The sequence below is a fragment of the Portunus trituberculatus genome, chromosome 16 (genome assembly GCF_017591435.1).
Source record: "Portunus trituberculatus isolate SZX2019 chromosome 16, ASM1759143v1, whole genome shotgun sequence".
NCBI lineage: Eukaryota > Metazoa > Arthropoda > Malacostraca > Decapoda > Portunidae > Portunus > Portunus trituberculatus.
The window spans coordinates 1,270,360-1,291,956 of NC_059270.1; the positions used below are offsets into that span (position 1 = coordinate 1,270,360).

A 21,597-nucleotide genomic window follows, 5' to 3' on the forward strand; every position below is an offset into this window, starting at 1 on the left:
ATTTCACTGTTTTGTCGAGGCGAGGAAACTGTCCAATCTTTCCCTTCAATGGAGCTCGCCGAAGGATTAACTCTCATTGTCTCCTATTGGCTGTCAAGGTGAGGGGGACGAGAAGGCGGGATTGAGCGCAGGTGGAGAGATAAAAACACTTGACTGACAGACAGGTGATGGACGGAATGTGGAAAGTGATGGCTAGCCTAAGTCATCATCACTTTATATTAAACCAATGTCCGAAAAGTCACTAAATCTCCTCCACTCATATTTAAGAGAGAAGATAAAACGAAAAGAAAATAAACACAGCTGAGTCAAATTTAGATAAGACGAGAGAAGAAGAAGAAGAAAAGTCACACGGCAGAAAGGAAGGAAGAAGGGGGGAAAAGAGGAATACGAAGGAAGGAAGGAAGGAAGCGTGAGAGGAAAGATAAGAAGAAGACCAGACGAAACAAATCTATATCCATGACAAGAAAGGACGACCGGACAGGAAAAGGAGAAAAGAGGGAAGAGGAAAACGAGGAGACAGAAACACACACAAAAAAAAGAAAAATACAAGACAAAAGTGAGAAATTTATAGAAAAGCGCAGTTATGCACATGAACAGAAAAAAAAGAAGAAAGAAACGAAAATGAAGAATTAAGTATATACCATAAGAAAAAAGTGGAAAAGGAGGGAAAGAGAGAAAAAAAAGGGCGTAGGAAGGCAAAAAAAAAAAGCGAAATTACAGAAAAGGCTTAGTTATGCATGTGGACAGAAAAAAAAAGAAAAAAAATCAAATACAAAATATAAGCCTGGGGAGAAAAAATAAAGAAATGACGAGAGAGAGAGAGAGAGAGAGAGAGAGAGAGAGAGAGAGAGAGAGAGAGAGAGAGAGAGAGAGAGAGAGAGAGAGAGAGAGAGAGAGAGAGAGAGAGAGAGAGAGAGAGAGAGAGAGAGAGAGAGAGAGAGAGAGAGAGAGAGAGAGAGAGAGAGAGAGAGAGAGAGAGAGAGAGAGAGAGAGAGAGAGAGAGAGAGAGAGAGAGAGAGAGAGAGAGAGAGAGAGAGAGAGAGAGAGAGAGAGAGAGAGAGAGAGAGAGAGAGAGGAAAAGAGAGCCTAGGATTTTGGAGGAAGGGACGGGAGACAAAGGGAGGGCTGAGATCACTACTACAGGTGTCCGTCCCTCGCGTCCCTTTGATGGCGCTGGCTGGGTGGTGATTCAATATCCGGACTCAGAAGGCAGTTTCCTGGGGCAATTTACACTCCGGAAGAAGAAGAACGTGGCTGATACCCCTCCCCTTCCTCCTCCTAGACTCACCTCCTCCCCTCATCACTCTTACCCTTCTTCTTTCCCCTCGTTTCCGACCCTTCCCTATATTCTCGACCTTTCTCCCCTCTCCTTACCGCTCATTCCTTAATTCCCAGCTTCTCCTTCCCCTCCTCAGCCTGTTCCTCTTTATCACTTTCTCCCTTCATGTCTACCGTCTCTTTCTCGTCCTCCTCCTCTGGTAACTCTTCTCCCTCACCATCAACGTAATCTCAATTCTGTGTTCCTTCCTTGTTATTCTTTTCCCTTGTTTTTTTATAGTTCTCTTCTCTACCAGTTTTTTTCCTCATTTTCCACCGCCAGTTACTTTCTTCTAATTATTTTTCTCTTTCTTTCTCTTCCTTCCTTGCTATTTTTTCCTTCTCTCCTGTTTCTTTTTATTTTTTTTTTTCTTCTCTACCTGTTTTACTTTTCTCATTTTCTACCGCCATTTACTTTCTCCTAATTCTTTTTTTCCTTATTTTAAATTTAATCTCAGTTTTTGTTTTCAATTGCTTTGCCTTTTTTTTTTTGTCCTGTGTTTCTTCTCTTTATATTTCCAGTGTGGTAGATTAGTGTGTTTTTCTTTTTATCTATGTATATTTATGTTTCATTTTCCAGGTTTTACATTGTCTGTGTTGCGATGTTACGTGTGTCTGGTATTGCGGTGTAGCGACCATTAAATATTTATCGTTTATCAGATGAAATATTAGGAAAAAACGGCTATTTTGATATAACTTCGTATATTTTTGTCTTAACATTGCGTCTGCTCTCTGCCTTTTAGTTCTTGCACTGATGTTTATTTTCCTCCTGGTTTTCTTCTCTTCCTCATTGCCTTAAACAACGTTCTAGACATCCTTCTCTTTTATTTCTCTCCTTCTTATTCTCTTACTTTTTTTACTGACCACCTTTCTCGTTCTCAATTTTTGACTTTTCCTTCTCGTCGTTTCTCTCCTCCTTCTCACGCCTCGCAAACGAAAGGATCGCGCTTGAAGTCTTGGGGCAGGGTCGGTAATCTCAACGTTTAAGAATCAAAGCGACACATTTGGTAAACAGTGTCTTGGCCGCGGGAACATTACAGCCCACTTTTCACCTCAACACGCCTCGTAACTCTTGCCAAATGAGCGTAAAGGACAAGCCAACCGCACATTTTGCAGGTTAAGATAATTTAGCGGGGCTCGTTTTCCCTCCTTACTCCTCCCCACCTCCTCTCCCTTCACTTCTCCTCGCCCGATATCAACGCAATCTGAAATATTTTAACTTGATGGACTGTTTCGAAGTCTGTTTCGGCCAGAGATAAAAGTTGCGGGCACCATTATATTCATCATGGGATACGGTCATGTTGGTTAAGAAGGATGAGGAATGAAGAGAGGGAAGGAGATGGTGGGAGGGGAAAAGAGGAAGGGACGGACTGGCTAACACGAAAGAGAGGAGAAAACAGTGAAAGATATTTTTGGAAAGGACATCACTTAGCAAAAATATTATGGTGGAAGACAGGAAGCATAAGTGAATGTAACTATGAAATGTGCTTAGATCAAGAAGAGGCAGCAGTATTTCATCAGCTAAAAAAGAGTGCAAGGGCTTTGATAATGCGTATAACAAGGACACACACACACACATACACACACACACCATTATGTATGAAAATGACCTCTCATGGCGGACTCTTAAGCAGCTTTTCTAAGGAAAACTTGGCATGGCGTTCCTTTCACCACTCAAGTATTCCTCCTGTTTCATTTCCCATTCCACCTGTTGCTGCACGTCTACCTGTTGCCTGTTGCCTGATCCGACATATGATTTATCCCCCACCTTCTGCCCCGACCCCTCCCTGCCGACCTGTTCCTCCTTCTCAGCTTTTACTACAACCCGCCCACCTGTTGGCCGGACTCACCTGTTGCTCCCCGTTGCCTTCCGTCGGCCCTGAACTGCTGTGCTTACTCGCCTGTTGAAATAGTTCCCCCTGCTGCTTTAAATTCAACTCCTGCGATATCCTGGCATCTGTAATTGCTTCCTCCCGGCAGCGTCCTGGTCTCTCGCTACATTTACGACCTCCGTCCCCCACCTGCGTTAGGAACCCTCGAGGAGCTTAGAAGCCTTACCAAATCCACAGGAGGGTTCTACTGGTGTTAAAGGTGACCGGAAGTCTGACTTTGATTCTAATGTATGTTTTTTGTAATGAGATCATGGCGTCTTCTCATGAAAAGGACAGTGCATGGAGAGAGAGAGAGAGAGAGAGAGAGAGAGAGAGAGAGAGAGAGAGAGAGAGAGAGAGAGAGAGAGAGAGAGAGAGAGAGAGAGAGAGAGAGAGAGAGAGAGAGAGAGAGAGAGAGAGAGAGAGAGAGAGAGAGAGAGAGAGAGAGAGAGAGAGATTATACGAGTAAAGGTGACACCATCTCGCGTAATGGAAGATTTAAGTACCCTGAAAGCCACATGATTGCCAGCGACTCTCCAGCTCCTGTAACATTTATTTGAGTGGGTGTGGTGTGTGGTATGGGTGGATCAGGGGAGGTGGGGTTATATAGACCAAAGAGGGAAGTAGTGGTGAACTTAAAACTAAATCCCATCAAACAAAGGAAATCGTGAGGGACAAGTGGAATGAGATCTAGTTCCCTGAGATGCCTGGCCAAAGTTAGCCTGGTTTCCGCTACTCAGTCCTGCTCGCCACCGGTGGGTTCCTGCGTTATTAGATTTCCCTGACTTTACCAAGACGGCGCCCGCCACTAACAACAGGCACACGCACATTCCCCGAGGCAGCCAATCACATCTGCGTCTCCTTTCCACCTTGACCAATCAGGGTAATGGTCCTCTTCTGTTCACTAAGCTCTTCGATACTGAGACGCATTTTTACCATGATTTTTTAGTATGAATAGACGATTTTATTTGCATTAGGAAGGGTCTATGGAGATCAGAAGATTAATGGCCTGATTTTTCAGTATTTTAATCCCAACATAAGTTTTTGAATTTGTATAAAATCGCAAAATAATAAACAGAATGAATATGCAAATGTGTCCCGGTACTCAAGGGGTTAACGTACGTCCGTACCTCTTATGCTACATGTAATATTTATTTATATATTCTAAATAAGAGAAAATGCCGATATTTCTCTTAGGCTTACAAAAGCAAACGAATACAATGTCTCCTACTCATTTCAGCTTCGTTATCACCTGAATGGAACACAAACAACGCTATATGGAGCAGTTGTTGTGCCAGGAATACTTTTTAATAAGAGATCTAGGAGGTCTATTAAATTCACGATAAAAATTACAATATAACACTTTAAAGATAGAGAAAAAATATTTCGATGTGCTTTCATGCGTTTCCTCAACTTTTGCGCCACTAGTGACATACGCAGAGAGAGAGAGAGAGAGAGAGAGAGAGAGAGAGAGAGAGAGAGAGAGAGAGAGAGAGAGAGAGAGAGAGAGAGAGAGAGAGAGAGAGAGAGAGAGAGAGAGAGAGAGAGAGAGAGAGAGAGAGAGAGAGAGAGAGAGAGAGAGAGAGAGAGAGAGAGAGAGAGAGAGAGAGAGAGAGAGAGAGAGAGAGAGAGAGAGAAATATTCGCCCTTACAGTTGGTATGCCCTGTATAAAACTACTGTCTTTCCATTAAGAATACCAGCAGTAATACCAGTAGTGGTAGTAATAGTAGTAGTAGTAGTTGCAGTAGTAGTAGTAGTAGTAGTAGTAGTAGTAGTAGTAGTAGAGAAGAATATTAATAATAACAGCACCATTAACAGTTACACATGAGAAACAATACAAGGAAACATACGGGCTAATTTCAACGGGTATTCCCCACTAAATGACGGAAGAAAAGTCTACGGTAAGCGATTGTCATATTTCACTTACTCTGCGGTTAAAATACTCAAGATTTCACAGTATTTTTTGTATGACTGCTAACAAATACGATGTTTGTGTTGCCTATAAATATGTTTAAGATTTTATAAGAGTACATTAGGGGTCTTATGAGGTTTTTCAATGATTAAGAAAGGTTTCATGAATGTTAATATGTATTTTAATCGTTTTCAAGTGTGATTTTGAACAATTTTGAAGGTATATTATGAAGATTGCTTTACTTTTAAAGGGTATTTAGAGGTTCACAACAGTATTTCAATCATTTAAAATATTTCAAAAGGTTTATACATGTTTTTTAAGAGATTCTATTGATGTTATAAGAATTCTCATCAATAATTTCCAACATTTGAAATGTTCTTTTGAATTTAGTACGATAGTCTTATAGTTTTCAAGATTTTTGAGTTTACAAGAGTGTTTGAAGGGTTTCCAATACTGCTTTCCGGGTTTTGAACTGTCTTTAGGGATTTCAAGTGAGTTTTAGTGGTTTTCAAGGAGGTTTTAAGTATTTACATGATATTTTTTATATTATTGTTTTTTTTAAGGAAGTTTACCCACTTCTCTTTCTTCCTCTTTCTCTTTCCTTCTTTTCTTCTTTTTCAACTCATATTCTCTTCCGCCTTATTGATATTATTGTTATTGTTATTATTATTATTATTATTATTATTATTATTATTATTATTATTATTATTATTATTATTATTATTATTATTATTATTATTATTATTATTATCATTATTATTATCATTGTTATTGTTATTATTATTACTATTATTATCATTATTATTATTATTATAATTATTATTTTAATTATTATTAATATCATTATTATTATTATTATTATTATTATTATTAATATTATCATTATTACTATTATTACAATATTAGATTTTCACCATTACTTTTATTGTTACTAGGCTCAATGTCATCCAAATCACCATCCTCATTTTCATCATCATCATCATCATCATCATCATCGTCGTCATCAGTAAGAGTGGGTTGGGAAGGAGGTGAGCGTGTACCCTCCCCAGCAGCAGCGTGGCGAGGGACTATTGACCCGATTGGTGAGCACCACACTGAGCTGTACCAGTACTGACCGACCCACCCATGCTGAGAGAGAGAGAGAGAGAGAGAGAGAGAGAGAGAGAGAGAGAGAGAGAGAGAGAGAGTGTGTGTGTGTGTGTGTGTGTGTGTGTTTCACTGTTTGATCTGCTGCAGTCTCTAACGAGACAGCCAGACGTTACCCTACGGAACGAGCTCAGAGCTCATTATTTCCGATCTTCGGATAGGCCTGAGACCAGGCACACACCACACACCGGGACAACAAGGTCACAACTCCTCGATTTACATCCCGTACCTACTCACTGCTAGGTGAACAGGGGCTACACGTGAAAGGATACACACCCAAATATCTTCACCCGGCCGGGGAATCGAACCCCGGTCCTCTGGCTTGTGAAGCCAGCGCTCTAACCACTGAGCTACCGGGCGTGTGTGTGTGTGTGTGTGTGTGTGTGTGTGTGTGTGTGTGTGTGTGTGTGTGTGTGTGTGTGTGTGTGGCAGAGATACGTTCACATTTCTTAGTAATACAATAAAATAATACAAAATAAATTGATTCTCTTCTATTTTAACTCTTACTATTCTTGTCACCTCTTTCATATCAACTTTCAAATGTGGAGAATTTGAGATATATTAAATAGACGGACAGCCATCTAGTCCTGGTGGCTTCTTGCAGGTTCTTACCTTCTAATATTCTTACGTCATTACACCTGATTATTTTTGTGAATCCTATTTAACTCCTTTGACATTTAGACTCACTTTTCCTTTGAGATTTGTGTTCGATCAGACTATCGTATTGCCATCAGAAAGGGTTTATGGAGGTCAGAAGATTAATAACCACAGTCTGTACGATTTCAATACCCAACATAAATTTTTAAAGCTGTACAAAATCATCAAATAGTAACCAGAATGAGTATGGAAACGCGTCATAGTACTGAATAGGTTAAGATGTGGAACGTTCCGCCGTTGTAGCCTTCTATAGCGAAAGAGGAGACTGTGCAAGCGATCACCATGCAGCACAGTCATCAGGAGGCCAAGATTGATTCACGTATATGTAGTATTTGCCTCTCAAGTTGAATCACTCCCTAGTGTTATTGAACGATCCTGGAGTGTGGTGGTTAGCGCTCCGAGCCATGAATTCACGAGCCTCGATTCGGGAGACGACCCGGAAGAAGGTCCTGCCGCGTGGGATGGTCAGTAAATGGAAACCTCTTGGAATAGGGCAAGGTGAACTGGGTAAGGTGAACTGTGGTGATTACTTCAAAGCAACACTCGGGTTTGTGCCAAATTGTGAAGGTCTTAGCATTGCTGATAACGATAAACAAAAGTTGTGTGTAGTAGTTGTAGTAGTAATAGTAGTAGTAGTAGTAAAGTAGTAGTGGCAGCAGTAGTGGTGGTAGTAGTAGTAGTGGTGGTGGTAGTGGTAGTGGTGGTAGTGGTGGTGGTAGTAGTGGTGGTGGTGGTGGTGTGGTGGTAGTGGTGGTGGTGGTGGTGGTGGTTGTTGTGGTAGTAGTAGTAGTGGTGGTAGTGGTAGTAGTAGTAGTAGTAGTAGTAGTAGTAGTAGTAGTAGTAGTAGTAATAGTAGTAGTAGTACGTAGTAGTAATAGTAATAGTAGTAATAGTAGTAATAGTATTGATAGTAGTAGAATCAACACCACCACCATCACTGCCACTACCACCACCACCACTGTCCCCATCACCATGAGCATCACGGGTGCGCTCGTGACGCAGCATCAGTGTCAGCCAGACAACAGTGTCGGCGCCTGTGGGAGCCGTGGAGGCGTACCCAAATTAGTGCGGTCATTAAAACTTTGCACAAGCCACCCCTCAGACCCCTCCCTCGCCATAACTCTCTCACCGAGCCTTTTCCCTGACCCCTTAACCTCCCTCTATCCTACACCTAACTCTAAAACTTTAGGTCATGCAGAAGACGCCCCTCCGTGACCCAAAGACACTGTTTATCTCGCTTTCCTCTCGAAAAGCACGAAGTCCCCATCATAATGAAGGAATCCACTTGGACTATAGTGAGCGGGAGTGGGGTGTCGTTAAGCAAAGGTGGGAAGGCAGTACTTAAATGTGATAGCTCCCACGAGGGACACATACTGACGCTGGAAGGGGAGGAAACACAGGTAAGGTGTGGGAATGACGCGAGTGTGCGGTGACCAAGCTTCTCTCCTCAAGTACATCTCCTTGTCCTAGAATATGTAAGCGTAAAGACGTTTGGTGACCGCCTGGGTTTCTTGTGTGAGAGCCGTGGTGGTTCAGATTCTCGCGGGCCACGTTCAAAGCTTGGAGGCTGAGGCTGCCTTGAGACGGGGAATGCTAAATTGTCGAGACAGAATTAGACAAGTGTAAACCAGTCAGGAAGAAAACAATGCTACACATTTTGTAGATCGACGGGAAAGTATATTAACAATACGGTAAAATTCAATAACTAAAATAAATGTCGAAGTAAAATATGAACTAAGATGCAAACAGTGAGTTGTGTATCCATCTATCTATCTATCTATCTATATGAACTAACTTTACGCGTTGACATGGTGTAGGAAGCTTCTTGTGACGTCTTGTATTTATTTCCTTAGTGAGTTGTGTATCTATCTATCTATCTATCTATGAACGAAGTAACTTTAAGACACTACTCACAAATGAACAGCTGACTCTCTTTGACACGCAGCGCTATCATGCAATTAAGACGATAACACTTCATAAGCCCACCTCAGTGATGAAATATTTATAACCTCGATATTTTTCATGCCGACAGACAAGGGTTTCAATTTTGGCACCTGATTATACGCTCTTAAGTGTTATGTACACACACAACCCACCCACCCAACCACACACACACACACACACACACACGTCAACAAGCCGATTTTGTGAGGGTGGGCCAAGCGAGCACATGTCGAGAGTCTGTTCTTTACTCTAAATCTTAGTAGGTATCTCTCTCTCTCTCTCTCTCTCTCTCTCTCTCTCTCTGCACCTTGCACTCTTCGTAATCCCTCGTTCCATCCTCCTCCCTTCTTGGTACATATTTTCGCATTTGTCCCTTCCACTGCTCAAGTTAAGCTAAAGACCAGTAGGCAGGTACACACACACACACACACACACACACACACACACACACACACACACACACACACACACACACACAGGAAAACCTAAACATCCTAAACAAAAAAACTCGTTACAAAAGCATCTTTCTAGTTCATATCTTTCACACGGAAGCCTTCGCGGGAACATAAGACGCGTATGAAGTGCAAGAACAACACTTCCAAGCGAGTATTAACGTCGCTGTACTTGTGAGTCTTCTCACGTATGCAACTTAAGTAGAGTAGGGCGGTCATCTGACAGATAGTGGTCAGGCTATCTATATCAACAAACAAGGCGGTAACCCCAGACCAGCACCAACACTGTAGCGGAGGCCTCAGCGCAGAACAACAGCCCGCCGTCACTCCTTCCTGTGCGACCTCAAGGGCCTGACTGACTCACCAGGAAGATTCTGTTTGTGTTTTCAGCTGCGGCACCGCGGAGACGGCACTCAGGCAGGAAAGGCTTTTCCGCTGCCAGAACGTCACAAGGGCGGCGGCTGTGTGGCCCATGCTTGCTATGAAACTTTTGATGAGTGGGATTCTACAAACTTATCACCAGCTATATTCCGGAAACTCTAACTAGATATGCCGCATGGAAAATCTCTCAGGCATTACTAACAAAAAGAACGCACTGTGGAAAAACAGGAAAAAAATATATGAAAAAAAAATGGTAAGAAATAATGAAACGTATAACACGACAAAAAAACAGAGACAAAAGAATAAATGCATAAATAAACGTTCATCAACAATTCGCACAGCAAGCTTATTCGTGAAACGCGAATACATTTTGGCGCGCTGCTGGCCACTGTTCGCCTCGTCCTCTGTTTATGCTGCAATTAATTTCCAATTCCAATTCTGCAGCGCCATGTGACTCGCAGCGGAGCACCTCCCACCCATGCCTTTCCCGCTACTCTTCACGACCAGCCTGGGCGCGAGGGCGACTAAGCCTCTGGTGGGCGATGCAGCGAGGCGTGGCGGGGAATGGGGGCAGGAAGGCGGACAAGACAAGAGCAGGGAACCAGAAAGGGAAAAGGGCAGGACAGGGTTTGGCAGATGCAGAAAATCAGGGTACAAAGGACAAGGCTGGCGCGAAGCTTTTCTTTTATACCAAAGGGCACGCCTCTGTGGCCCAACAAACTCCCAGGCGGTGGCTTCCAGAGAATGTTTACTTGTTCAGAACGCCTCTATTGTTCCCCATACGACAACAGTGACGGTAATCATGGGGCTCTTATAGACAAAAACACCGCCGTGGTACACTGGAACCATGCGTGTTTTGGGATCCTAGAGGTCTCCAAGCGCACGGGTTTGAAACCTGTCCACGGTCTGAGTGTAGGTTGGGCTTCCTCACTCGGGGCAACGGTTTCCTAGCGGGTGGGCTTTAAGATAGGAGGTACCCTAAAAAGTATCCCCTTTAGGCCATAAATTACTGTGAAAAGTCCACATGGTATAAAATAACAACAACAACAACAACAACTCAATAACTCTAACAATAATACCGTTAGTAATAATAATAATAATGATAATAATAGTAATAATAATGATAATAACGATAAAAATAATGATAAGAACAATAACAATCATAATAATTTCTTATTACTATTATTATAACTATTACTATCTCTATCATTATCCTTTATGTCATTGTTATTGATATTCCTATTATGAATTATAATCTTTAGTAGCAGCAGCAGAAGCAGTAGTAGCAGTAGCAAGAGTAGTAATAGTACTAGTAGTAGTAGTAGTAGTAGTAGTAGTAGTAGTAGTAGTAGTACAAATAGTAGAAGTAGTAGTAGTAGTAGTAGTAGTAGTAGTAGTAGTAGTAGTAGTAGTAGTAGTAGTAGTAGTAGTAGTAGTAGGTTTGGGGGGCGGTAGCAGCAGCAGCAGCAGCAACAACAACAACAGTAGCGGTTCCATGCTTTGACAGTCAGATGAGACGTTCATTTGAGACGTAACGGAGCGAATTAATTGAGAAAGAGAGAGAGAGAGAGAGAGAGAGAGAGAGAGAGAGAGAGAGAGAGAGAGAGAGAGAGAGAGAGAGAGAGAGAGAGAGAGAGAGAGAGAGAGAACTACAATTATATTCCTGATTAGTAATAATCATTGTTCAACAAAAACAACAACAACAACAACACCAACACCAACACCACCACCACCAACAACAACAATACCACCACCACCACCACCACCACCACCAATAGCAACAACAAAGGTCCTAGCCACAAGACACACCAGCGATGGGGAACGGTGACTGACAGCACAATAAATAAAGGGAGTGTTCTTGTCGTGCCTGTAATATTGAATGGCAAGCCCTACACTGCCTGGAGGTTTGCGGGGAGACTCAGAGCTCGTATTCTCAAACACTTCTGCGGCTCACTTTCACTATTTCAAAAGGCTTTATCTATATTTATACTAGTTTTTTAAAGTTGTTTTTATGGTTATAGAGGCAGAATGCCAGGATTTCTACATTATTAACTGCAGACACACTCTTGAAAATTCCCCTAATCATCTCTGTAGCTCTTGAAAATAGTTGCGCTGAGACAAAATGAGCGTTTTTTATGGTGTTGTTTTTACTGTTCTAAGGCAAAGAGACAAAATTTCTACATTATTAACTGTAGAAAACACTCTTGAAAACCCAGCTAGTCGTCTCTGTGGCCTTGGAAATTAGTTCTGGTAGGAGAGCAAAGTATTTTTAAGGTGTTTTACAGTTTTGGAAGCATATTGACAAGATTTTTACATTATTAACAAGAGAAAACACTCTTGAAAACCCTGCTAATCTTCTCTTTAGCTCTTGAAAATAGTCGTAGTAAGAGAAAAGAACGTTTTTTAAGGAGTTTTTACATTATTAACAACTTTTCTACATTACTAACTGGAGAAACACTCTTGAAAATCTCGCTAGTCACTTCTGTGGCCTTGGAAAATAATCATGGTGAAAGAGCAAAGTTTTTCTGAATAGGAACCTCAGCTAGCGGGGCCTGGCTGGAGAAGTTACGCTATTAGATGTTGTCAGCTTGCTATCACTACTCCACTAACAGGTGATCATAATTAAAGGACATTATTTTCACCTGATTAATAACCTGGAGCTTTGATGGTACACTGTTTTATTTTCATATTATAATTCCCCATTGCAAAGGAAGAAAGAAAGTTAACAAGGTACAAGCAGCGCCATGGTACAGTGGACACGCGTGCTTCTTATGCCAATTGGGTCCTCAAGAGCATTGGTCCGAATTCTGGCCACGGTCTGAGGTAAAGAAGGGCATCCATTCGTGACAACGGTCCCTTAATGCCGAATTTAGCCCCTTCAGTACTGGAACGGATTTTTACCATGAGTTTTGGGTACGATTAGACGATTTTATTTACATTTAGAAGGGTATATGGAGGTCAAAAGATTGATAGGCAGAGTCTTCAAAGTTGTACTCACCACAAAAGTTTCTGTAGCTGTATAAAATCACTAAATAGTGAGCAGAATGAATATGAAAACGCTGCCTGTTACTGAAGAGATTAATGTTTTTATGAGGCATCGTCCCAGCCATGATAGAGTAAGGAACCAGAAGGTAAAGAACAGAATACAAGAGAAAATAAAGAAATATTACCATTAGACTAACAGCTCGGCCACAGGTGAACTATGAGCGTGCCTGTGGTGTGAAGGTATTGTAGCGCAAGGAATAGGTACTGTTATGAAGGGTGATAATGTACTACCTTTTGTTGTTACTTCTTTGAGAGACTAATGGTGCAAGACCTCGAGCTTTCTGTGTGTGTGTGTGTGTGTGTGTGTGTGTGTGTGTGTGTGTGTGTGTGTTTATGTGTGTGCAGGGTGTAGAGGTAAATTACTGCAAGCTGTTTCACATATTTTCTAACTTAACCTGTCTGTTATTTTTGACTGTCCGTGTCTATACATCTTTGTCTTTTTACTCTCTCTCTCTCTCTCTCTCTCTCTCTCTCTCTCTCTCTCTCTCTCTCTCTCTCTCTCTCTCTCTCTCTCTCTCTCATAAACACTGTCAGTCTTTTCAATACCCTCGCCTCACAGCCTTGTAGTGGCGAATTCTTACCGGCCACGTCAGTCATAGTTGTAGCACCTCAGAATCATATCTCGAGGCAGGATTCATGACAGCACCTTCTATCGTGATGGCAAAATAAACACAGGCCTTGCGACAGTCTTGGCTTGGTGTTCTCAGTATCTCAACCATCACGTACGATATTTTAATGCCTGAGTCAAGAACTGGTGGTATTTGTTCACCTTTCCATCTCCTGCACGTGTTTGTGGCAGCGCTCGATGTGAAGGTACACTTGCTCCGTGAAAATTCGATATTCTCAAGTTCGTTCTTTAATGTAACTCCTCAAGAGATCAATGGGAGGTGAGGAGCGGAAGGTAAGTAGGGCGATGTGATCAAGCCACTCGTCTCCACAACAATGAAACTCGATACCACTTTATCGCGGAGTGAAGCGTCGTTTGGAGGTCTGACTAATACCACCATCAGCGCCGCCTCACATCGAACTATCGCCACTCTCATCTCATTATCAATACTGTCTGTTCTGGCATTCAATCAGCGTGTCCCGGTCCAGCGGTTCACGGTTCACGGCTCTGCGATTCCTGGATCCAATCGAGTCAACCGCGGGCGTGATGGGGACTCAGACTAACTTGGGTCAAAGGCGGACACAAAAGGCCAAGGCGGAAAGTGGAAGGTTGGAAGTGGAAGCCGTGCGGTGGAGTAAATGAAGGGAGGCCGAGGAGACTGCGAGCGGCGAGGTGAAAGTCGAAGGTTAAAAAAAAAGTACACGCTGGAAAGAGAGAGAGAGAGAGAGAGAGAGAGAGAGAGAGAGAGAGAGAGAGAGAGAGAGAGAGAGAGAGAGAGAGAGAGAAGAGAGAGAAGAGAGAGAGAGAGAGAGAGAGAAGAGAGAGAGAGAGAGAGAGAGAGAGAGAGAGAGAGAGAGAGAGAGAGAGAGAGAGAGAGAGAGAGAGAGAGAGAGAGAGAGAGAGAGAGAGAGAGAGAGAGAAAAACAGAGAGAAATTTAGAGATATTTAGACACGAGAGGAAAATGGTAAGAATATAAGACCACAAACGAAGAGAGACATTGTTCAAGTGGCTTCGTATTCAATCTCTTAAAATAATAAATAAATAGTAACAAAAAAAAAAGAGCGAGGGAAGGAGGAAGGAGGTACAAATGGCGAGAGGAAGCGATGCACACGAGCCTTAAGGGGCAAGTTGACTCCCGAGGGTCAGAAGTAAGGAAGAGAAATTTCTCGAGGGAGGGAGCGGCACGAGAAGCGAACCAAGGCGGCTGCTGATCCAGAGGGAGGCTTGTTATCTCTCTTGCCGACCGGGCGGGGACCAGGAGGAGATGGGGACATGCGGTAGGGGGCCGGAATGGGACGGGGGAAGCTGTAGGAGGCCGGGAGGAGACTTCGTGTGGTACGGGGTAGGGAGGAAAAGACGACGAGTGGTGGGGGGAATGAGGGGAGGACAGGGACGAGCGGCGGAGGTAACAGGGTCGTCTCTCCAATGGATCGAAAATTTCTTGTGAAGTGAAGGGAAAATCCTGCCAGGGACAAAAGAGCTCGCTTCACTTTGGACAATTCTCAGAACGGGGAATCTTTGAAACTGAAGTGTAGTTTATTTATTTATCTATCTATTTGATCCATCTGTTTATTTAATCATTAAGGGGTGGCTAAACAAGGATTGCAGCTTTTCTGATCCGTGGTGTTGAATGAAAAGGACTGAATATTCATACCTATCAGACGGGGCGGGCCGGACACTTTCCACCGCAGTGTTATGCGATTAAAAAAATATACCGGGAAATGGTGCAAAATAAATATCAAACGTTTGGCATCAATGAGAGGCGGCAGGACAAGTTTCATAATGACTTATACACCATTTGTACGTAACATGACAAAAGCAATTATGTAATGCGGCAAATACCGTACGGGGGGAAAAAAAGTTAATGATGAGGTCGGAATCTGCCTCGTCCTGCTATATATAAACATTACCCTTTTTCTTATTTATGTGTCCTTTGTTACTCTCCAAGCCTTCTCCCTCTGCCTATCTCTAAGTGCGTATGTGTGAGACTACAACACACTAACACATACACACACACACACACACACACACACACACACACACACACACACACACACACACACGCACGCACGCACACAATGGACCGCACACAGACCAGTAATTGCTATTGACACACGCCGCCTCTGCCCACCATCGTGCTCATGTTGTTGTTTTTGTACATTATGTGAGGTGGTTCAATCGATGTGTTCGTTTGTCGCTCTGTGTTCCCTTGTTTGTCATCTCGCTTGTGTGTCTGTCCACCCGCCCATGTGTGTGTGCTTGCTTTCCTGCCTTTTCGGATGTGTGTGTGTGTGTGTGTGTGTGTGTGTGTGTGTGTGTGTGTGTGTGTGTGTGTGTGTGTGTGTGTGTGTGTGTGTGTGTGTGTGTGTGTGTGTGTGTGTGTGTGTGTGTGTGTGTGTGTGTGTGTGTGTGTGTGTGTGTGTGTGTGTGTGTGTGTGTGTGTGTGTGTGTGTGTGTGTTCGCGCGTGCTTACGTAATTAATCTTAAGAATTGCATTATTACAGGAATGGCCAAGGTCAGGCAGTTCCGCCTTCTATTATTGCAGTATCATGCATTTCTCTGAGTTTATGCTCATTGTATGCTGCTCGTCTACAATTTTCTCTGGTAACTACCGCCGTGGTACACTGGAACCATGCGTGTTTTGGGGTCCGAGGGTCTCCAAGCGCACGGGTTCGAATCCTGTTCACGGTGCAGGTGTAGGTTGGGCTTCCTCACTCGGGGTAACGATTTCCTAGCGGGTGGGATTTGAGGTAAGAGGTACCACAATAAAAGTATCTCCTTTAACCCATAAATTCCCGTGAAAAAACCCACATTGTATAAAAAAATGAAAATATATTGACTCATGGGAAGTAAATCATTCATTTTTCTTTATTCTCACTATGATTGTTTTGGTTCGTGTTTTGTTAATGTTTTGTCATGTGAGGTATGTTGTGTGTTGGCGTGCTGTCATCTTATATTTGCAACAACGCTCTGAAAGTTACGCCATCCTTCTAACTGAGACATGTCATTTGTTGGTGCTGTCAGAAAAGATTATGAACCCCAGAAATTATGTTCGGTATGCTGGAAACATCTCTAATAGCAAAATGTCGCTTTATTTCCAATTTTTCAGATAAAATCAAAGTTATTGGAAATCAGTTCGCCTCAGTAAACGTCCATACATGATTATGAAACTTGATGGAAGAAATATTACATTTTTCTCTTTAAGCAAAGATGAACAATTGTATTTGAATATCATTTTCCACACACACACACACAACCTCGCAAACATTCTCGTCCTGACAAAAGTAAGTGACTCACAAACACATCCAGACACATAACAGATGTCACCACCTCACACACTGCCGGAGATCCCATTATGCTCTGGGAGGTGTTGCCTTAAATAAATATGTGAGATTTCTATACATTCCGTATGAAACAGATTGATTCTGATCGAAGAATTCAATAAATATAAGATAAATCATGTAAGGAATATGACCTACCACACTATCCTTAGATTAACGTCATCAGTATGATAATTTACAAAATAGCTTCACAAGATTTTACTCAAACATTCACGATAAACTTTTGGATTTAATAAATTCAGAACATTTATTACTTGCATTGCTCACATGAGTGATGTTTGTGATGCAATGCAAAACTAATTTTCATATTATGAAACTCAATTCAGTCAGCAAAGTGAGTTTTGAAATGTTACCTTTGGAAGACTTAGAATGAATTATTTAATTATTTCTATTTCTACCTGAATTTGTGTCATGAATAGATCTGTTGTGACATTTGCTCCACACCACACAGCTCATGAAGCGCCAGTCTCAGATCTTGATGTTCTGAAAGATAAAGGAATACTAATGGCAGGGAATGACTAATTGCACGACGAAAATGCTAAGAAAGAATGAGGTTCCATTCAACGTATATTTTTTTGTACTAATGAACGAGTTAACTGTGAACTACAAACCAAAAATATTAATTATCAACTAAAACTTGCACTTACTTTTTCATTGTATAAATTGTTCTTTTCACTAACTAGTTACAATTCATTGCACTACAATCAACATTTCCGCCAAAGTCTGGTGGCGTGATGAAACAGAAACTTCCTTTCTGGGCAAAACGGATCCCCTTATTCACATGAAGGCTTGTTGTTAATGTTGTGAAGAGGCGTCTAGCTTTTACAAGTTTTCACCAATTCATAGTACAGCATGAGAACACTACAGAAAGTCTAATATTTACGTTATTTTCAAAGTTTTTGGCCATATTTGTTCGTGCGATTGACTGATTTCCTCTAATAAAAACGACTTTCACTAAAAATTAATTAAGCAATTGATTCCCTACATGGACACACAGACAGACTTGTAACCAGCAGGTCAAACACGCAGCAAACAAAGTCTTAACTACTCACTTATGCAATCTGATATGAAGGTACATGAAAACAAATCCACTGGTAAATTAACTGTCGTATCACTACTTTTCCCCTCCCTCCAACATTCCACTTCGTAACACACACCATGAAAAAATATCATGTTATATTCATTACTTTAATTAACCCCTTCAATACTGGGGCACATTTTTACCTTGAGATTTGTGTACGATTAGACCATTTTATTAACATTAAGAAGAGTCTATGGAGGTCAGAATATTAATGGCTAGTCTTCACTATTCTATTCTCAATATACATTTCTGAAGCTGTATGAAATCACCAAGTACTAACCAAAATGAAAAATTAAAACACGTCATGGTACTTAAGGGGGTTAATTTATTTTTTTTTTCCAGTTGTACTCAGTAATAGTTTCCTGCGGTGTGCTGTGTTGTATTGCAGGGCAGCTCGTTACTGTGCCTCCCCAACTTCCAGCACTTGTTTGAAGCGATATTTATATTGGCACCATTATTACCTCCCCTCGCGGCGACCACTCACCTCAAGTACCAATATCTGTAATTGAACTCCAACAGATATATTGAGAACCCTCCTTTTTTTTGTCTTATATATTAGTTTTATTACTTTTCCACTTTTTTCTTCCCGTCTTCTCAATCTTTCGCTTGCTTGCCATCAAATTTGGAAATGTTATATATACTTTTTTTTTTCTTTGCGATATATCCAGCTTTACTTTTCTCCTACACTTTCCCATTAATACCCCCTCTCTCTCTCTCTCTCTCTCTCTCTCTCTCTCTCTCTCTCTCTCTCTCTCTCTCTCTCTCTCTCTCTCTCTCTCTCTCTCTGTGTGTGTGTGTTTATGTAATGTGAGCCTACTTTCAAGTGAAGCAGCACTCATAGTCGTGTTTGGCGATTAGCTGAGAGGTGCTGGTGGATACGAGGTGCTTACGTGTTGCAGGGCAGGAATAAAAAAAAAAAGTGAAACTGTAAATGTGTGTATGTATGAACGTATGCATTTTCATGTGAGTATTCTTGATGCAGGCATGAATAAGTAAAGGAATAACGTACGTGTGTGTGTGTGTGTGTGTGTGTGTGTGTGTGTGTGTGTGTGTGTGTGTGTGTGTGTGTGTGTGTGTGTGTGTGTGTGTGTGTGTGTGTGTGTGTGTGTGAGAGAGAGAGAGAGAGAGAGAGAGAGAGAGAGAGAGAGAGAGAGAGAGAGAGAGAGAGAGAGAGAGAGAGAGAGAGAGAGAGAGAGAGAGAGAGAGTGTGTTATTCAGGTATTCTCTGTTTCTCTCTTTTTTTTTTGTAGGACACAACGTATTTTAACTCATTAGCAACATTTTTCCTCTCATTCATATTTCTTGCGTTTTCTTAACCAACGTCAGTACGAAGCAATGATATTTACTCGTGATTCTTTCCTTCCAGGTAAGACGGACACGCGCAGCCACTCATCCCACCTAGACACAAATAAACAGCCGCTACGTAACCTGAGAAGTACCTATAAAGCTTTACCTAGTGCCTGGCAAGTGTTTGTAGTCACTGTTGTTACTCAGTAAGCCACCACACTTACCCAGATAGCACTGGGAGAGGATGGAAAAGAAGGGAGAGACGAGGAGAAAGTGAAAAAAGAAACAGGTGCATGATTCCTTTACTAAACTATCCAGTGCCCTCACTCTTCTAAGTCTGGTTTGGTAGAGTCTATCTGCCCGACTGTGTATTACCGAGAGGAGTCAGTTGGGCGTGTCTTTCGGAGCGTGGTGAGTGCCGTGAGTTAATTGGGGTGCAGGGTCAGGCGTCGGGCTGCTGGGGTCGAAACGTGGGGAGTAGGAGCTGGACGGGATGGAGCGTGAAATATGGTGCGCGGGATGTCCACATGGAAACATGGGTATGAGAATTAGGTCAGAAAGTGCTCGGGTGCGCGGTTTTGGTCAGTGGCTGCTCTGGGGAGTGGAACAGGGAAATAAAACAAATAAATAAAAGAGAAGAGAAGGAATAAAGGAAAATGAAGGGAAAGATGAAAAAAATGAAGGAAAGAAAAATAATCCACCCCGAACCCTCTGGTATAAAAAAAAACAGTAGTTGTGAATATGAGGAATTGAGAGTTAAATGACATAAAACACAGAAATTGAGAGTAGAAAGCCTTTATTGCTACTCTAGTGAATGGGACAGTGGTGGTGAAGGGACGGGGAGAAATGGAATGCGCGGCGGAGAGGCTAAGACAGATGAATGAACGAATCAAGTAAAAGAAGAGATACTGCCAGTTTATCTTCTCGACTTTCCATCTTTCACTCCCTCCCAACTCTCCGCTACTGAGGCTCAGTATCTCAGCACACCTCAGCAATATTACAAGCACACCCAGGCGGGCCATCCTTTGAGAAACGGTCAGGTCTACCAGAACTAGTCAGCACTACTCTTATATCACTGTGACAAAAGGAAAAAGTTACAGAAAAGACAAGAGCACCAAGTCCCTGGCGACCAATTACTCCTCCCTCGTCTCCTCCGTCATCGGCAAACTCGGCGGGACTCTTCGTACACTTGCCATAAATCCTTTGTAAACAGCGGCCAGACGCCACTCAGTCACGCAGACCGACTGGGCTGGCCAAGGCTGGAGGAGGGTGTAGGCGTGCAGGGGGGAGCTAAGAGTGACTGGGAGGAGATGGGAGGCGCTGGTTGAGTCTGTGAAGGGGTTGGCAGAGCTAGATGGGAGAACGCGGCCTGAACTACACGGGGAAATGCAGGCGGGAAGGCAGCTGTGTGGAGTTTGAGTGGCGGGCTGGAATGGCTGCAGTCCGCTCGCCGGGAAGAATGGATTTTATGGAATTATGAGAAAGAGAGAGAGAGAGAGAGAGAGAGAGAGAGAGAGAGAGAGAGAGAGAGAGAGAGACGAAAGGCTGCATGTATTGGTAAATAGACGGATAAATATTCATCCCGCTGTGGCCTGGTCGCGAAAGAGGAGCATTGAGGCTCGTCCTGAAATCCAGCCAATAGTTAGCAATTTAATGCACGTGTATGGTAGCAATCGTTGGTAATGCATGGATGTAAACTTGCCTGATTACACACACACACACACACACACACACACACACACACACACACACACACACACACACACACACACACACACACACACACACACACACACACACACAAATACGAGCTGCAATGATTAAGGCACAGCGAACCAACACAGCCAACCTCCCGTCGAAACACATCCACCTGCCAGCCACACCCACCACTCACTACTCCAACAGTCACTCGTCCACCCACCACTGTCCACCCACCACTACTCCGCAAGTCAACCACCGCCCCTCCCCCCCATGCAAAACCCCACCACACAGTTACCAAAGAGTTATATTTCCAAAACATTCAGAGATTTCCAATTCGCATACAAAAACAGGAAAAACATATAAAGGTAGAGAAAACCTTTGAAAAGCGGTGTGTGCGTCGCGACCGAATGTGTGACCGACAAAAGCGGCAGCCGGGCAGGCAATACAGAGAGAGAGAGAGAGAGAGAGAGAGAGAGAGAGAGAGAGAGAGAGAGAGAGAGAGAGCAAGTCCATCTTACTCTCCCAGCACGTCAAGGGAGAGAGAGGGAAGGGAAACCGGTCAGTAGTGGACCAGGCACCTCGCTCTCTCTCTCTCTCTGTGTGTCTGTGTGTGTGTGTGTGTGTGTGTGTGTGTGTGTGTGTGTGTGTGTGTGTGTGTGTGTGTGTGTGTGTGTGTGTGTGTGTGTGTGTGTGTGTGTGTGTGTGTGAGTGTGTGTGTGTGTGTCTGCTTGCCGCCAAAACTAATACTGGACTCTTTACAGCGCTCACTCGTATGAAATATTACACACACACACACGCACACACACACACACACACACACACACACACACACACACACACACACACACATAGA

At 42.8% G+C, this 21,597-nt stretch overlaps 1 protein-coding gene and 1 non-coding gene across 2 annotated transcripts in view; one reads left to right on the top strand and one right to left on the bottom strand.

Annotated features, from left to right (window-relative positions):
- The window catches only part of LOC123504466 (dopamine D2-like receptor), a 553,454-nt gene that overhangs the window by 218,884 nt on the left and 312,973 nt on the right, over nt 1-21,597 (top strand). The gene's annotated exons all lie outside the window — the stretch shown is intronic.
- On the bottom strand, nt 6,534-6,607 carry Trnav-cac. Its single transcript has one exon. It is a non-coding gene; the product is annotated as a tRNA-Val (tRNA).